Source organism: Scyliorhinus canicula, chromosome 13 (genome assembly GCF_902713615.1).
Source record: "Scyliorhinus canicula chromosome 13, sScyCan1.1, whole genome shotgun sequence".
Classification (NCBI taxonomy): Eukaryota; Metazoa; Chordata; class Chondrichthyes; order Carcharhiniformes; family Scyliorhinidae; genus Scyliorhinus; species Scyliorhinus canicula.
This window is the reverse complement of record NC_052158.1, coordinates 55,329,316-55,346,272: the sequence shown is the minus strand read 5'-3', so window position 1 is coordinate 55,346,272 and position 16,957 is coordinate 55,329,316. Positions and strand designations below refer to the sequence as shown.

At 49.5% G+C, this 16,957-nt stretch overlaps 1 protein-coding gene across 3 annotated transcripts in view; it reads left to right on the top strand.

Annotated features, from left to right (window-relative positions):
• The first annotated feature begins 13,997 nt into the window (after positions 1 to 13,997).
• ky (kyphoscoliosis peptidase) overlaps positions 13,998 to 16,957 on the top strand; it is a 216,912-nt gene continuing 213,952 nt past the window's right edge. For all 3 annotated transcript variants that reach the window (XM_038817555.1, XM_038817554.1, XM_038817553.1), the window contains exon 1: positions 13,998 to 14,093. The gene's annotated coding sequence lies outside the window, so the exon portion shown is untranslated. The remainder of the gene's footprint in view (positions 14,094 to 16,957) is intronic.

Below are 16,957 nucleotides of genomic sequence, written 5' to 3'. Positions count from 1 at the left end.
GGGCCTTCTGACTGGAGTCGTTAAATTCCATGATTGTGTCTACGGACTCCCTCAATTCGCCATCGAGACAGACCATCGCCCGATGGTCAATATCATACAAAAATACCTGAATGACATGACACCTCGCCTCCAGCGTATTCTTCTCCAGCTCCGGCGATACGACTTCCGGCTGGTATACACCCCAGGCAAGGAACTCATAGTTGCTGTCACTCTCTCCCGGTCTGTCACCACTCCATGTGACCCAGCAGGATTTGTCTGCCAGGTGAAATGAAATTAAATGAAATTAAAATCGCTTATTGTCACAAGTAGGCTTCAAATGAAGTTACTGTGAAAAGCCCCTAGTCACCACATTCCGGCGCCTGTTCGGGGAGGCTGTTGATGCCCATGTGGCATTCGCTGCCTCCAATCTACCTGCCTCGGATGAACGCCTCATCCAAATTCGTCGCGAGACGGCTGCCGACCCTTTGCTCCGGCGTGTCATGCGCCACCTAACGGACGGGTGGCTTAAGGGCCAATGCCCTCGATTCTATAATGTCAGAGATGATCTGGCGGTAGTAGACGGGGTTCTTCTAAAACTGGACCGCATTGTCATCCCACATAGCATGCGCCAGCCTGTCCTCGAACAGCTACATGACTGCCACCTGGGAGTGGAGAAGTGCCGCTGACGGGCCCGAGAGGCTGTGTACTGGCCGGGCATTAATGAGGACATAGCTAACACTGTGCTCAACTGCCCAAATTGTCAGCGATTCCAGCCGGCGCAACCACGTGAAACCCTGCAGCTCCATGAGTTGGTCACGTCACCCTGGACCAAGGTGGGCACTGACCTGTTCCATGCGCTGGGTTGAGACTACGTCCTAATCGTGGACTACTTCTCGAATTACCCGGAGATGATACGGTTGCACGACCTCACCTCGGCTGCAGTCATTTGTGCATGTAAAGAAACCTTTGCTCGACACGGCATCCCGCTCACGGTCATGTCCGACAATGGCCCCTGCTTCGCCAGCCAAGAATGGTCCAACTTTGCCCGGCGGTACAATTTTGCCCATGTCACGTCCAGTCCCCTGTACCCCCAATCCAACGTCAAAGCAGAGAAGGGAATACATATTGTCAAGAGGCTCCTATGCAAGGCTGCCGATGCTGGTTCTGATTTCTACCTTGCCTTGCTAGCCTACCGATCCGCCCCCTTGTCCACTGGCCTGTCGCCAGCTCAACTACGGGCAGCAGGGTAGCATGGTGGTTAGCATAAATGCTTCACAGCTCCAGGGTCCCAGGTTCGATTCCCGGCTGGGTCACTGTCTGTGTGGAGTCTGCACGTCCTCCCCCTGTGTGCGTGGGTTTCCTCCGGGTGCTCCGGTTTCCTCCCACAGTCCAAAGATGTGCGGGTTAGGTGGATTGGCCATGCTAAATTGCCCGTAGTGTTAAAAGTAGGGTTAAGGGGGTGGTTGTTCAGTTACCGGTATAGGGTGGATACGTGGGTTTGAGTAGGGTGATCATGGCTCGGCACAACATTGAGGGCCGAAGGGCCTGTTCTGTGCTGTACTGTTCTATGTTCTATGTTCTATGTACTCATGAATCGCACGCTGCAGATGATTGTGCTGTCCATCCATGTCCCAGACCTCGACCACATTCCAGTCCTTCGCCAGATGCAGCTGTCTCGTGCCCAGCACAAAGCGGCCTATGACTCCCGTGCAATTGATCTCCCTGCCCTGGCTCCCGATGACAACGTCCGCGTCCATCTTCTGGATGGTGGCTGGTCTGCCACCACTGTTGTCCTCCGACAAGTGGCCCCCCGCTCGTTCCTGGTTCATCTACTGGATGGCTCTCTTCTGCGCCGCAATCGACGTGCACTTCGTCTCATTCCTCGCTCGCCACGTGTTCTTCACGTCCCATCAGTGTTCACTGATCTAGAGAGAGTGCTGTGTGTTCACTGATCTAGAGAGAGTGCTGTGTGTTCACTGATCTAGAGAGAGTGCTATGTGTTCACTGATCTAGAGAGTGTGCTGTGTGTTCACTGATCTAGAGAGAGTGCTGTGTGTTCACTGATCTAGAGAGAGTGCTGTGTGTTCACTGATCTAGAGAGAGTGCTGTGTGTTCACTGATCTAGAGAGAGTGCTATGTGTTCACTAATCTAGAGAGTGTGCTGTGTGTTCACTGATCTAGAGAGAGTGCTGTGTGTTCACTGATCTAGAGAGAGTGCTGTGTGTTCACTGATCTAGAGAGTGTGCTGTGTGTTCACTGATCTAGAGAGAGTGCTGTGTGTTCACTGATCTAGAGAGAGTGCTGTGTGTTCACTGATCTAGAGAGTGTGCTGTGTGTTCACTGATCTAGAGAGTGTGCTGTGTGTTCACTGATCTAGAGAGTGTGCTGTGTGTTCACTGATCTAGAGAGAGTGCTGTGTGTTCACTGATCTAGAGAGAGTGCTGTTTGTCGACTGATCTAGAGAGAGTGCTGTGTGTTCACTGATCTAGAGAGAGTGCTGTGTGTTCACTGATCTAGAGAGAGTGCTGTTTGTCGACTGATCTAGAGAGAGTGCTGTTTGTCGACTGATCTTGAGTGAGTGCTGTGTGTTCACTGATCTAGAGAGAGTGCTGTGTGTTCACTGATCTAGAGACAGTGCTGTGTGTTCATTGATCTAGAGACAGTGCTGTGTGTTCACTGATCTAGAGAGAGTGCTGTTTGTCGACTGATCTAGAGAGAGTGCTATGTGTTCACTGATCTAGAGAGAGTGCTGTGTGTTCATTGATCTAGAGAGAGTGCTGTGTGTTCACTGTCTAGAGAGAGTGCTATTTGTCGACTGATCTAGAGAGAGTGCTGTTTGTCGACTGATCTAGAGAGAGTGCTGTGTGTTCACTGATCTAGAGAGAGTGCTGTGTGTTCACTGATCTAGAGAGAGTGCTGTTTGTCGACTGATCTAGAGAGAGTGCTGTTTGTCGACTGATCTAGAGAGAGTGCTGTGTGTTCACTGATCTAGAGAGAGTGCTGTGTGTTCACTGATCTAGAGAGAGTGCTGTTTGTCGACTGATCTAGAGAGTGTGCTGTGTGTTCACTGATCTAGAGAGAGTGCTGTGTGTTCACTGATCTAGAGAAAGTGCTGTGTATTCACTGATCTAGAGAGAGTGCTGTGTGTTCACTGAAATAGAGAGGGTGCTGTGTTTTTCGAGGAGGTCACAAAGATGACTGATGCAGGTAGGGCAATGGATGTTGTCTATATGGACTTCAGTGAAACCTTTGACAAAGTCCCTCATGGCAGACTGGTACAAATGGTTAAGTCACACGGAATCAGGGGTGAGCTGGCAAGTTGGATACAGAAATGGCTAGGTCACACAAGACAGAGAGGAGCAATGGAAGGATGCTTTTCTGATTGGAGGGCTGTAACTCATGATGTTCCGCAGGGATCAATGCTGGGACCTTTGCTGTTCTTAGTAAGTATAAATGATTTATTATCATAGAATTTACAATGCAGAAGGAGGCCATTCGTTCTATCGAGTCTGCACCGGCTCTTGGAAAGAGCACCCTACCCAAAGATAACACCTCCACCATATCCCCATAACCCAGTAACCCCACCCAACACCAAGGTCAATTTTGGACACTAAGGGCAATTTATCATGGCCAATCCACCTAACCTGCACATCTTTGGACTGTGGGAGGAAACCGGAGCACCCGGAGGAAACCCACGCACACACGGGGAGGATGTGCAGACTCCGCGCAGACAGTGACCCAGGCTCGAATCGAACCTGGGACCCTGGAGCTGGGAAGCAATTGTGCTACCCACAATGCACTGGTCCGCTTAGTAAGTTTGCAGACGACACAAAGGTTGGTAGAATTGTGGATAGCAATGAGGACTTTCAGAGGATACAGGAGGATTTAGATCGTTGGGGGACTTGGGCGGAGAGGTGGCAGATGGAGTTTAAATGTGAGGTAATGCATTTTGTAAGGTCTAATGCAGGGAGGGAATATACTCTGAATGGTAGAACCCTTATGATATTGACAGTCAGAGAGATCTAGATGTACAGGTGCACAGGTCACTGAAAGGGGCAACACAGGTGGAGAAGGTAGTGAAGAAGGCATACGGCATGCTTGCCTTCATTGGCCAGGGCATGGAGTATAAGAATTGGCAAATCATGTTGCAGATGTATAGAACCTTAGTTCGGCCACACTTGGAGTATAGTGTTTAATTCTGGTCGCCACACCGCCAGAAGGATGTGGAGGCTTTAGAGAGGGTCTAGAAGAGATTTACCAGGATGTTGCCTGGTATGGAGGGCATAAGCTATGAGGAGCGGCTGAATAAATTTGGTTTGTTCTCACTGGAACGACGGAGGTTGAGGGACGACCTGATAGAGGTCTACAAAATTATAAGGGGCATAGACAGAGTGGATAGTCAGAGACTTTGTCCCAGGGTACAGGGGTCAATTAGGTTTAAGGTGTGAGGGGCAATGTTTCATAGAACATAGAACAGTACAGCACAGACAGGCCCTTCGGCCCTCGATGTTGTGCCGAGCAATGATCGCCCTACTCAAACCCACATATCCACCCTATACCCGTAACCCAACAACTCCCCCTCTTAACCTTACTATTAGGACACTACGGGCAATTTAGCATGGCCAATCCATCTAACCCGCACATCTTTGGACTGTGGGAGGAAACCGGAGCACCCGGAGGAAACCCACGCACACACGGGGAGGACGTGCAGACTCCGCACAGACAGTGACCCAGCCGGGAATCAAACCTGGGACCCTGGAGCTGTGAAGCATTTATGCTAACCACCATGCTACCGTGCTGCCCAAAAATGAGGCAAGTTTTTTTACACAGAGGGTAGTGGGTGCCTGGAACTCGCTGCTAGAGGAGGTGGTGGAAGCAGGGACGATAGTGATATTTAATGGGCATCTTGAAAAATACATGAATAGGCTGGGAATAGAGGGATATGGACCCAGGAAGTGTAGAAGATTTTAGTTTAGACAGGCAGCATGATCAGCACAGGCTTGGATGGCCGAAGGGCCTGTTCCTGTGCTGTACCTTTCTTTGTTCTATGTAGAGAGAGTGCTGTGTCTTCACCAATCTATAGAGAGTGCTGTGTGATTACTGATCTGGAGCGAGTGCTGCGTGTTCACAAACCCATGGAGAGTGCTGTGTGTTCACTGAACAAGTGTGCTGTGTGTTCACTGAATTAGAGTGGGTGCTGTGTGTTCATTGTTCGAGAGAGGGTGCTGTGTGTTCACTGATCTAGAGAGAGTGCTGTGTGTTCACTGTTCTAGAGAGGGTGCTGTGTGCTCACTGTTCTAGAGAAGGTGCTGTGTGCTCACTCTTCTCGAGAGGGTGCTGTGTGTTCAGTGATTGAGAGAGGATGCTGTGTGTTCAGTGATCGAGAGAGGATGCTGTGTGTTCACTGATCTAGAGCGAGTGCTGTGTGTTGACTGATCTAGAGAGAGTGCTGTGTGTTCACTGAACTTGAGAGTGTGCTGTATATTTAATGATCTAGAGAGAGTGCTGTGTCTTTGCTGATCTCGAGTGGGTGCTGTGTCTTCGCTGATCTCGAGCTGGTGCTGTGTCGTCACTGATCTTGAGTGGGTGCTGAGTTCACTGATCGAAGATAGGGTGCTGTGTGTTCACTGAACGAGAGTGCTGCATGTTCACAGATCTAGAGGGTGCTGCGTGTTCATGAATCCACAGAGAGTGCTGTGTGTTCAAGTGTGCGCTGTGATCACTGAACTCGAGAGTGTGCTGTGTGTGCACTGATCTCGAGTGCGTGCTGTGTGTTCACTGTTCGAGAGAGAGTGCTGTGTGTTCACTGTTCGAGAGAGAGTGCTGTGTGTTCACTTATTGAGAGAGATGGGCATGTGTTCACTGATCCATACCGTCCCGTTCTCCCTCTCTACCTGTCCATTTCCCCGGGGGTTGTGGCTTGTCGTCCTGCTGGAGACGATTCCCCTGCTGAGCAGGAACTGACGCAGCTCATCACTTATGAATGAGGATCTCCTGTCACTGTGGATGTCAGCGGGAAAACCGAACAGTAGCATAGATTGATCTTGCCCCGCTGTGTGTTATTGAACATGAAGGCTACCGACCGTTGGTCAGTGAGAGAGTGAATCTCCTGCCGGCCAGGTAATGCCTCTTTTTCGACGGCAGGATTTCTGAGGCATGAAGGGTGCAGGAAAAGAATGCCACGGGTCTGCCTGCCTGATTGAGCGTGGCGGCTAGGGCGACGTCTGATGCGTCGCTCTCCACTTGAAAGGGTAGCGTCTCGTCTACTGCAAGCATCCCGGCCTTGGCGATATCGGCTCTGATATGGGCGAAGGCCTGTTGAGCCTCGGCCATCAGGGGAAAATGGGTGGACTGTATGAGTGGGCGGGCCTAGTCCACAGAGTTTGGGACCCACTGGGTCCCAAAGGAACGGCAGGCAGCGTTTGAGGGCCTTGGGGCAGTCGGGGAGGGGGAGCTCAATGAGGGGGGCGCAAGCGGTCGGGATCGGGCCCCAGAACTCCGTTCTGGACCACATAGCCGAGGATGGCTGAGCGATTCGTGCTGAACGTGCACTTCTCCTTGTTGTAGATGAGGTTTAGGAGAGTGGCGGTGTAGAGAAATTTGGCAAGGTTGGCATCGTGGTCCTGCTGATCATGGCCGCAGATGGTGATATTGTCTAGGTACGGAAAGGTGGCCCGCAAACGGTACCAGTCGACCATTCGGTCCATCTCCCTTTGGAAGACCGAGACCCCGTTGGTGACGCCAAAGGGAACCCTGAGGAAGTGATAGAGGCGACCGTCTGCCTCGAAGGCTGTGTATGGACGGTCCGCTTTACGAATGGGGAGCTGGTGGTAGGCGGATTTGAGGTCTACCGTTGAGAAGACCCGGTACAGTGCAACCTGATTGACCATATCAGATATGCATGGGAGGGGGTACACGTCGAGCTGCGTGTACCGATTGATGGTCTGGCTGTAGTCCATGACCATTCGGTATTTCCCCCCAGTTTTAACTACTACCACTTGGCTCTCCAGGAGCTATTGCTGGCCTTGATGAAGGTCCTGTCCTGGGTGGTGTACCATCTGCTTCTGGTAGCGACGGGTTTGCAATCCAGGGTTAGATTTGTGAAGAGGGAAGGTGGATCGACCTTTAGGGTCGCGAGGCCGCAGACAGTAAGGGGTGGTAGGGGCCTGCCGACTTTCAGAGTTAGGATCTGGTGGTTACACTGGAAGTCCAGGCCGAGTACTAGAGCAGCGCAGAGATTAGGGAGGACGTAGAGGCGGAAGCCGCTCAATTCTACGCCCTGGACCGTGAGTGTGACCGTACAGTACCCCTGGATCGCCACGGAATGAGATCCGGAGGCCAGGATGATTCTTTGATTGGTGGGGTGTACCGTGAGGGAGCAGCACCTTACCGTATCCAGGTGGATGAAGCTATCGATGCTCCCGGGGTCCATAGAACATAGAACATAGAACAGTACAGCACAGAACAGGCCCTTCGGCCCTCGATGTTGTGCCGAACAATGATCACCCTACTTTAAACCCACGTAACCCGTATACCCGTAACCCAACAATCCCCCCATTAACCTTACACTACGGGCAATTTAGCATGGCCAATCCACCTAACCCGCACATCTTTGGACTGTGGGAAGAAACCGGAGCACCCGGAGGAAACCCATGCACACACAGGGAGGACGTGCAGACTCCACACAGACAGTGACCCAGCCGGGAATCGAACCTGGGACCCTGGAGCTGTGAAGCATTGATGCTAACCACCATGCTACCGTGTCCAGCAGGCAAGAAGTCACGTGTCCGTCGATCTTAACGCTAGGTGATGCTGTGGCCAGGTTGTGCAGACGAGACTGGTCAATGGTCACTGAGGCGAGTCGTGGTTGGACGTCGCTGGTGTTGGATGATGTAGTGCCCGGGGGCATAGGTCCTGGAACGCTGGTGGTGCCCATGTGCCGTTGGGGAGACAAGATGGTGGCGCCTGAAGATCTTGGGGATGACAAAATGGCGGCACCCATGGGCCCCACGTGGCGGGGGTCGAAAAAGATGGCAGCGCCCATGGGCCGCACGTGTTGCGCAGAACGGAAGATGGCGGTGCCCACTGGCCATGCGTGGTCTGAGGGGGAGAAGATGGCGGTGCCCACTGGCCATGCGTGGTCTGAGGGGGAGAAGATGGCGGTGCCCACTGGCCGCACGTGGTCCGCGGAGGTGAAGATGGCGACGCCCATTGTCCGTAGTCGAGGGGAGTGGGGGCAATAGCGGCGACTGCGCGAGCCTGGCACACCACGGCGAAGTGCCCCTTCTTACCGCAAGCCTTAGAAAGGACAGCGCGGCCTGGGCAGCGTTGGCGGGGGTGTTCTGCTGGCCGCAAAAGTAACATCGAGGACCCCCTGGGACTTACTGGCTGGCGCGTGGTGCAGGCGTATTGGCTGGGGCAGCCGTCTGCAGAGTCCACGATGCGTAGGAGGGGTGGGCCGCGCGGCTGGGGGTGTCATAGAGAGTGGGGGTGTCATGGGGGCAACCGTCATAGAAAGCGCTAGCTTCTTTATCTCTGCGAGATCGAGCGTGGCCCCTTCTAAATGTCGCTGGCGTATAAGGTCCGACCCAATCCAAGTAACTAAAGCGTCCCACATAAGGCGATTAGAATGTTCAGTGGACATAACAGCCTGACAGTCACAGTCCCAGACTAGTGGGATTAGGGCCCGCCAGAAGTCTTCTATGGACTCACCAGGGAGTTGAGAGCGTGTGGTGAGTATGTGCTTGGCAAAGAGCGTGTTCGTCTTCTGGGCGTAATTTTCTTTAAGTAGTGTCATGGCTTCGGCGTAGTTTGGCGCGTCCTGGATCAGCAGAAAGACGTTGGAACTTAACATTGAGCACAGTATCTGTATTTTCTGAGCCTCTGGAACAGAGCTTGGCGCCGAGTTGATGTACGCCTCAAAACAAGCTAGCCAGTGCTGAAAGTCCTTTTTGGACTCGCTTGATTGCGGATCCAGCTGCAGGCGATCCAGCTTGATACGGAGGTCCATTTTCTGAAAATCTTCCAAAAATCTTAGCAATAAATTGATGCACGATCAATTGCAGAAAGACAAGAGTTGAATACAACTGAGGCTTTATTACTCTAAGATGTGTGGCTTGCCACAGCAGCTGACAAAATGGTTGCTGCATGGAGGACACACATATTTATACTCTGCCTACTGGGCGGAGCCAGTAAGCAGGGACTACCGTCGTACCTGTAGTACAGGACCTACCATACATCACCTAATATAGGTGCAACAGTGGTTTACCACACACTGATAGAGAGAGGGTGCTGTGTGTTCACTGATAGAGAGAGGCTGCAGTGTGTTCACTGATAGAGAGAGGCTGCAGTGTGTTCACTGATAGAGAGAGGCTGCTGTGTGTTCACTGATAGAGAGAGGGTGCTGTGTGTTCACTGATAGAGAGAGGCTGCTGTGTGTTCACTAATAGAGAGAGGCTGCTGTGTGTTCACTGATAGAGAGAGGCTGCTGTGTGTTCACTGATAGAGAGAGGCTGCTGTGTGTTCACTGATAGAGAGGCTGCTGTGTGTTCACTAATAGAGAGAGGCTGCAGTGTGTTCACTGATAGAGAGAGGCTGCTGTGTGTTCACTGATAGAGAGGCTGCTGTGTGTTCACTGATAGAGAGAGGCTGCTGTGTGTTCACTGATAGAGAGAGGCTGCTGTGTGTTCACTGATAGAGAGAGGGTGCTGTGTGTTCACTGATAGAGAGAGGCTGCTGTGTGTTCACTGATAGAGAGAGGCTGCTGTGTGTTCACTGATAGAGAGAGGCTGCTGTGTGTTCACTGATAGAGAGATGCTGCTGTGTGTTCACTGATAGAGAGAGGCTGCTGTGTGTTCACTGATAGAGAGGCTGCTGTGTGTTCACTGATAGAGAGAGGCTGCTGTGTGTTCACTGATAGAGAGAGGCTGCTGTGTGTTCACTGATAGAGAGGCTGCAGTGTGTTCACTGATGGAGAGAGGCTGCAGTGTGTTCACTGATGGAGAGAGGCTGCTGTGTGTTCACTGATAGAGAGAGGCTGCTGTGTGTTCACTGATGGAGAGAGGCTGCAGTGTGTTCACTGATGGAGAGAGGCTGCTGTGTGTTCACTGATAGAGAGAGGCTGCTGTGTGTTCACTGATAGAGAGGCTGCTGTGTGTTCACTGATAGAGAGAGGCTGCTGTGTGTTCACTGATAGAGAGAGGCTGCTGTGTGTTCACTGATAGAGAGAGGCTGCAGTGTGTTCACTGATAGAGAGAGGCTGCAGTGTGTTCACTGATAGAGAGAGGCTGCTGTGTGTTCACTGATAGAGAGAGGGTGCAGTGTGTTCACTAATAGAGAGGCTGCTGTGTGTTCACTGATAGAGAGAGGCTGCTGTGTGTTCACTGATAGAGAGAGGCTGCTGTGTGTTCACTGATAGAGAGAGGCTGCTGTGTGTTCACTGATAGAGAGAGGCTGCTGTGTGTTCACTGAGAGAGAGGCTGCTGTGTGTTCACTGATAGAGAGAGGCTGCTGTGTGTTCACTGATAGAGAGAGGCTGCTGTGTGTTCACTGATAGAGAGAGGCTGCTGTGTGTTCACTGATAGAGAGGCTGCTGTGTGTTCACTGATAGAGAGAGGGTGCTGTGTGTTCACTGATAGAGAGAGGCTGCAGTGTGTTCACTAATAGAGAGAGGCTGCTGTGTGTTCACTGAGAGAGAGGCTGCTGTGTGTTCACTGATAGAGAGATGCTGCTGTCTGTTCATAGATCGAAAGAGAGTGCTGTGTCTTCACTAATCTAGAGGGTAATGTGTGTTCACTACTCCAGAGAGTGCTGTGTTCACTAATCTAAAGAGTGTGTTCACAGATTTAGTGAGGATGTTGTGTGGTCACAGAACTAGAGAAAGTGCTGTGTGGTCACAGATCTAGAAAGAGTGCTATGTATTTACAGATCTAGAGAGAGTGCTGCATAAACACAAGTCTAGAAAGCGAGCTATGTGTTCATTGATCACAAGAGAGTGCTGTGTTCACTGACCTTGGGAGAGTGCATAGTGTTCACTGAGGTAGAGTGGTTGCTGTGTGTTCACTGATCAAGAGAGAGTGCTGTGTGGTCAGTGTGGTGATATGCATCACTGTAAATACACAAGGGGTTAATGTAAATACACGTAGACTAGTTAGACACTAGAGGGAGCACCAGAGACATGACACACAGACATTCATCCAGCAGGTCAGTAAAATAGGACACGACCAATGGGCATTCACGATACACACAGAGGTGACGCCACCACAGGAGGGCATTACACCAACCCATATAAAAAGGACACAGCACACATGATCTTCCTCTTTCCAGTGGAGACACTCGGTGTTGATTCAACACATCACAGCCACCACCTGGATTGTAGCAGACTGGTTCATCAGTCTGAGTAGCTATAGCAGGATTAACGGGAGAGTCGAATCCAAGTAGGAGAATTGTTAACAGTAAAGCTATCTCCAAGTCTGAACCTTCCTTTGTCAGAGTGCACATCAAGGAAGCAGCTTATGCTACGTCAAGAGCATAACAAAACAGGCACATCTAGAGAGAGTGCTGTGTTGTCTGTGGTAAACCATTGTATTGCATTGTGTTGTGTTGTACATGTCTGGGCTTGTCCAGGCTGGCTCCGCCTGTGGATCCTCTCCTCGGTGGATTGGCCATGCTAAATTGCCCTTAGTGTCCAAAATTGCCCTTAGTGTTGGGTGGGGTTACTGGGTTATTGGGATAGGGTGGAGGTGTTGACATTGGGTCGGGTGCTCTTTCCAAGAGCTGGTGCAGACTCGATGGGCCGAATGGCCTCCCTCTGCACTGTAAATTCTATGATAAAGGTGGCAAGTCTCCGTCTCCGACCCAGTTTGGGTCAGAGGCCAGGAGGCTTGCTGTTTCGTGTATTTAAGCCTCAGTTACATTGATCACTCGTCGTGTGCTTATTGCTGGCATATCATGGTCACAGATCTAGAAAGAGTGCTGTGAGTTCACAGATCTAAAGTGTGTGCATCGTGTTCACTGATCACGAGAGTGAATGCTGTGTTTTCACTTAGCGAGAGAGAGTGTTGTGTATTCACAGATCTAGAGAGTGTGCTGCGTGGTCACTGATCTAGAGAGTGCTCTGTGTGTTCACTGATCCATAGAGATTGGTCTGTGTGTTCACTGACCTTGGGAGAGTGGAATCTGTTCACTGAGCTATAGAGAGTGCTGTGTGTTCACTGATGAAGAGAGGGTGCTGTGTTTTCACTAATCTGGAGAGGGTGCTGCGTGTTCACTGACCTTGGCACAGTGCAAAGCGTTCACTGATCTAGAGAGAGTGTTGTGTGTTCACTGATCTAGAGAGAGTGTTGTGTGTTCACTGATCGAGAGTGCTGTGTTCACGGTTCTAGAGAGGGTGCTGCAAGTTCTCTGAGCTGGAGAGGGTGCTGTGTGTTCACTGAGTTAGAGAGGGTGCTGCGTGTTCACTGAGCTAGAGAGTGCTGCATCTTCATTGATATAGATTGTGGCGTCTTCACTGATCAAGTTTGTTGTTATATGAGCTGAACCTTTATGATGAACACCCTGAAGTGTAGCTTTGGTTGTTTTGTGAACACTAGTAACTGGCTGCAGGAGTGTTAATGCTCCACTGCTTCCATGTGGTGTGTATTGGTGCTGTTGCTTCTGTGTTGTGCTTTGTCTGGATGCAGAAATCATAAGGCTGCCAAATCTGTCTGAATTCAGGAATATCGTGTTGCACTGTTGCTTTCCTGCACAGACTGATTGCAGTCCAGTGTTTCAGTCACCTGAGGAATGTTAGCTCAATCTGAGTTTGGGAATATACACTCCAGAGTGTGATCTGAACTTCAGGCAATGAGTTCAGGCAATGAGTAATCACCACACGAGATTAACAGTGGTATATTTTCTGAACTATGGAATGTTAGTGATTGCATATTATTTAAACTTTAGATTATTGGCCTGTTGTTTTCTCCGAACTCCACACTAACACATTGTGTGCTCTCTACACACAGTGCGAAGAAGATCTGGCTGCATTGGTCCCAGGAGCAGACAGCACTTTGAGTTTCCTGGACTGGTTACTGTTAATCCTGTGCATTGTCAGTGTTCAGAGATTTTTAATTGTCTTCATTGTCAGAACTGATTGCATGCGTTGTGTGAAAGTTCATAGAATCTTAGAATCTACAGTGCAGAAGGAGGCCATTTGGCCCATCGAGTCTGCACCAGCCCTTGGAAAGAGCACCGCACCCAAGCCCACACCTCTACTCTATCTCTGTAACCCAGTGACCCCACCCAAACTTTTTGGACACTGAGGTCAATTTAGAAAGGCCAATCCACCTAACCTGCACATCTTTAGACTGTGGGAGGAAACCGGAGCACCCGGAGGAAACCCACGCAGACACGGGGAGAACTTGCAGACTCCTCACAGACAATGACCCAGCAGGGAATCGAACCTGGGACCCTGGAGCTGTGAAGGAACTGTGCTATCCTGCTGCCCTTGTTGAAATCGAGTGTTAGCGTTATTCTTTCTCTGAAGTTGTGGAGGTTTTGCATTGAATGGGAAAGCTGCACTTCCTGCTGGTCATTGATTGGATCAGATTACAGTTTCCAGATTTAATACTGGGTGACCATGGCATTTAAAAACACTTCAGTACCTCACCTTTGGCTGTGCTACTGTTAAATAGACTACACTACATTGCCTGTGAACACAGCCTTAAATATATTCATTTCAAAAATAAATTTTACATCAAAATATCACCAGCGTTCGACCAACAAGCCCTGATGAACATCCTGTTGAGGCAGTGCTAAATTCCCAGAGTGTAACATTCTGAGCATTTTACCATGAAGAATGTCCCCCCTTTATTAACCTGAGACTCTCTGCTAATATGTAACCTCCAGTTCATGATTATAACAATGATGTTTTGTTTATTTTTCAAATAGTTTATAAGCATGGTGGAATGCGAGAGATCAATATTTCTGAAGTTAGTTTTCACCGTAAATCTATTGTCAAATACTTATTATTGTTTCAGAGAAATATCCAACGAAAGAACCAGGTAGACAGAAAGGAAAAGATGGAGGAAAACATTGGGGAAGGGACAAAACAAAGGACGTGAGAAAAGATAAAGGAAGTAAGTGGCAACAGGAGGTGCCTGTTTTTTGCTTCTGCTGAAAACAGCAATTGTTTATGGAATAGATTTATTTCTGCAGCTATTGTGTCTATTTAATTGTTTAGTTTCATTCTCATGAAAACAGATGTTGTCTGGAGGTCCCACTACTTACATACGAAAGACAGACATCCACTCGACCAGTAAAGCAGCCAATGATCATTGAAATGTTAGCCATGAATAAGTGGTAGCACGATTCTCAGCCGAAATCCAGTCCGATGCTCTAATGCAGAACCAAGGGACGTCCTCAGACTCCCGGTGGCGGCTATGAAGGAGTAGGTGGCTCCCGCTCGGATCGGACCTTTGGACCTTTTCCCCTGATTTTTTTTTGTTGGACTTGATTCAGTAAATTGATGGTGGAGGCAATTATGGACTGGATTCCTACATCAGTACATGGAGAGGCTCGCAAAGGAAGAAATAGGCGAACAGAGAAGGCTTGGGCTGAAGCTGCAGCGGGAGGAAGCATGGCGGCGACCGGAGTCCTGGCTTGTCGACCCAGCGGTCGACAGAGCAGCTGACGCAGTTTATTCGGGAGGGCTTCGCCAAGCAGAAACAGAATTGCTTGGACCCGATTAAAGAATCGATTGCGCGACTGGAACTTAGACTGGATGCCCAAGACCGGACAATCCAGAAAGTAGACAAGGCGCTGGCTGAGCAGGAGGAACATCAAACAACGGTGGAGTTGGAGGTGGGGAAGCTGAGAGACCAGCAAAAATGGCCACTGGAGAAGGTGGAGGATCTAGAGAATAGGTCCCACTGGCAGAACCTGAGAATCGTCGGTCTTCCAGAGGGGTCCGAAGGAGCAGACGCTGGGGCATACATAGCGGACATGTTCGAGAAGCTGCTAGGTTTGGGGCATTCTCCCGACCCTTGGAGGTGGACAGGCCTCACAGAGCGCTCGTGAGGAGGCCGCATGTGGGGGACCCCCCGAGGGCAATTGTGACATTCAAAGGTACTTGGACAAGGAGCATATTGTACAGTGGGCCAGGCACACAAGGAGTTATAAATGGAAGAACAGTATCCTGAGGGTCTATCAGGACATGAGTGTGGATGTAGCCAGGAGAAGAGCGGGTTTCAATCAGAAAAAGTCGACCCTTTTTAAGAAAAAGGTTAAGTTTAGACTGCTGTATCCGGCCCGTCTTTGGGTCACATATGAGGAACAACATTTTTATTTTGAGTCGCCCGAGGAAGCGATGGACTTCGCTAGAAGGAAAGGCCTCGTAGCAGGCTGAGGTCTTCTACTTTGCTGCAGCTCTCATTCCGATAGCTCTGATGACCCAAATAGGTCAGTCTGCAATAACGCAGAATATGAAAGATACACTACTGAGAGGATGGCGAAAGCGCACAGCTACAAACAGGTTCCAAGACTATAGAAGAAGATCGGGACCCAGAAATTATGAAGACAGAAACCCAGTTAGAACCTACAATAGGAAGATGAACCCCAGAATTGTCAGTGTTTTTGATATGACTCTCAATACCATTGTGCTTTCAACTGTCCAACACATTATAATAGTGTTTGAAGCGACACATGACATGGAAGAGTCAGAAGAGGAAAAAGAGAAGTGACCTGAAAGAAGGCATTGTCCTATTAATAAGTATTTTACACCGGTAATGAGGGTGTTAGTGGCAGAATCCTTCAGTTGTGCTGTATTGGACAGTGGCTGCACATCTGTGTATGGAATTGACTGATTAAAATGTTACCTGGACTCCTTGAATGCTGAAAATCGTAACAAGGTTAAGGAATTTGAAAGTTCCACAAGTTTCAGGTTTGGGGATGATAATACTCTGAAGTCGTTGAAAAGAGTGGTGACCCCTTGCAATATTGCTGAAGTGAATCATTTCATTAGCACGGATGTTGTATCAAGCAAAGATACCTTTGCTTCTGAGCAGTCCGTCGATGAAGAAAGCACACATGAACAGGATAAGGCAACGTTTTTTGGAAAGCTGGTGGACATACAATTTACTCAGTTGGGACACTATTGTATTCCATTGCTGACAAATAATATTTCAAGTGCAGTTGTTAAGGATGTGTTAATGGCAGTTGAAAATGGGACTTGAGCTGATAAGGTCGTTGCATTAAAACTGTATCGGCAATTTGCACATAACATAAGAACTAGGAGCAGGAGTAGGCCATCTGGGCCCTCGAGCCTGTTCCACCATTAAATGAGATCATGGCTGATCTTTTGTGGACTCAGCTCCATGTTCCGGCCCAAACACCATAACCCTTAATCCTTTTATTCTTCAAAAAACTATCTATCTTTACCTTAAAAACATTTAATGAAGGAGCTTCAACTGCTTCACTGGGCAAGGAATCCCATAGATTCACAACCCTTTGGGTGAAGAAGTTCCTCCTAAACTCAGTCCTAAATCTACTTCCCCTTATTTTGAGGCTATGTCCCCTAGTTCTGCTTTCACCCGCCAGTGGAACCAACCTGCCCGCATCTATCCTATCTATTCCCTTCATAATTTTAAATGTTTCTACATGATCTCCCCTCATCCTTCTAAATTCCAACGAGTACAGTCCCAGTCTACTCAACCTCTCCTCATAATCCAACCCCTTCAGCTCTGGGATTAACCTAGTGTATCTCCTCTGCACACCCTCTTGTGCTAGTATGTCCTTTCTCAAGTAAGGAGACCAAAACTGAACACAATACTCCAGGTGTGGCCTCACTAACACCTTATGCAATTGCAACATAACCTCCTTAGTCGTAAACTCCATCCCTCTAGCAATGAAGGACAAAATTCCATTTGCCTTCTTAATCACCTGTTGCACCTGTAAACCAACTTTCTGTGACTCATGCACTAGCACACCCAGGTCTCTCTGCACA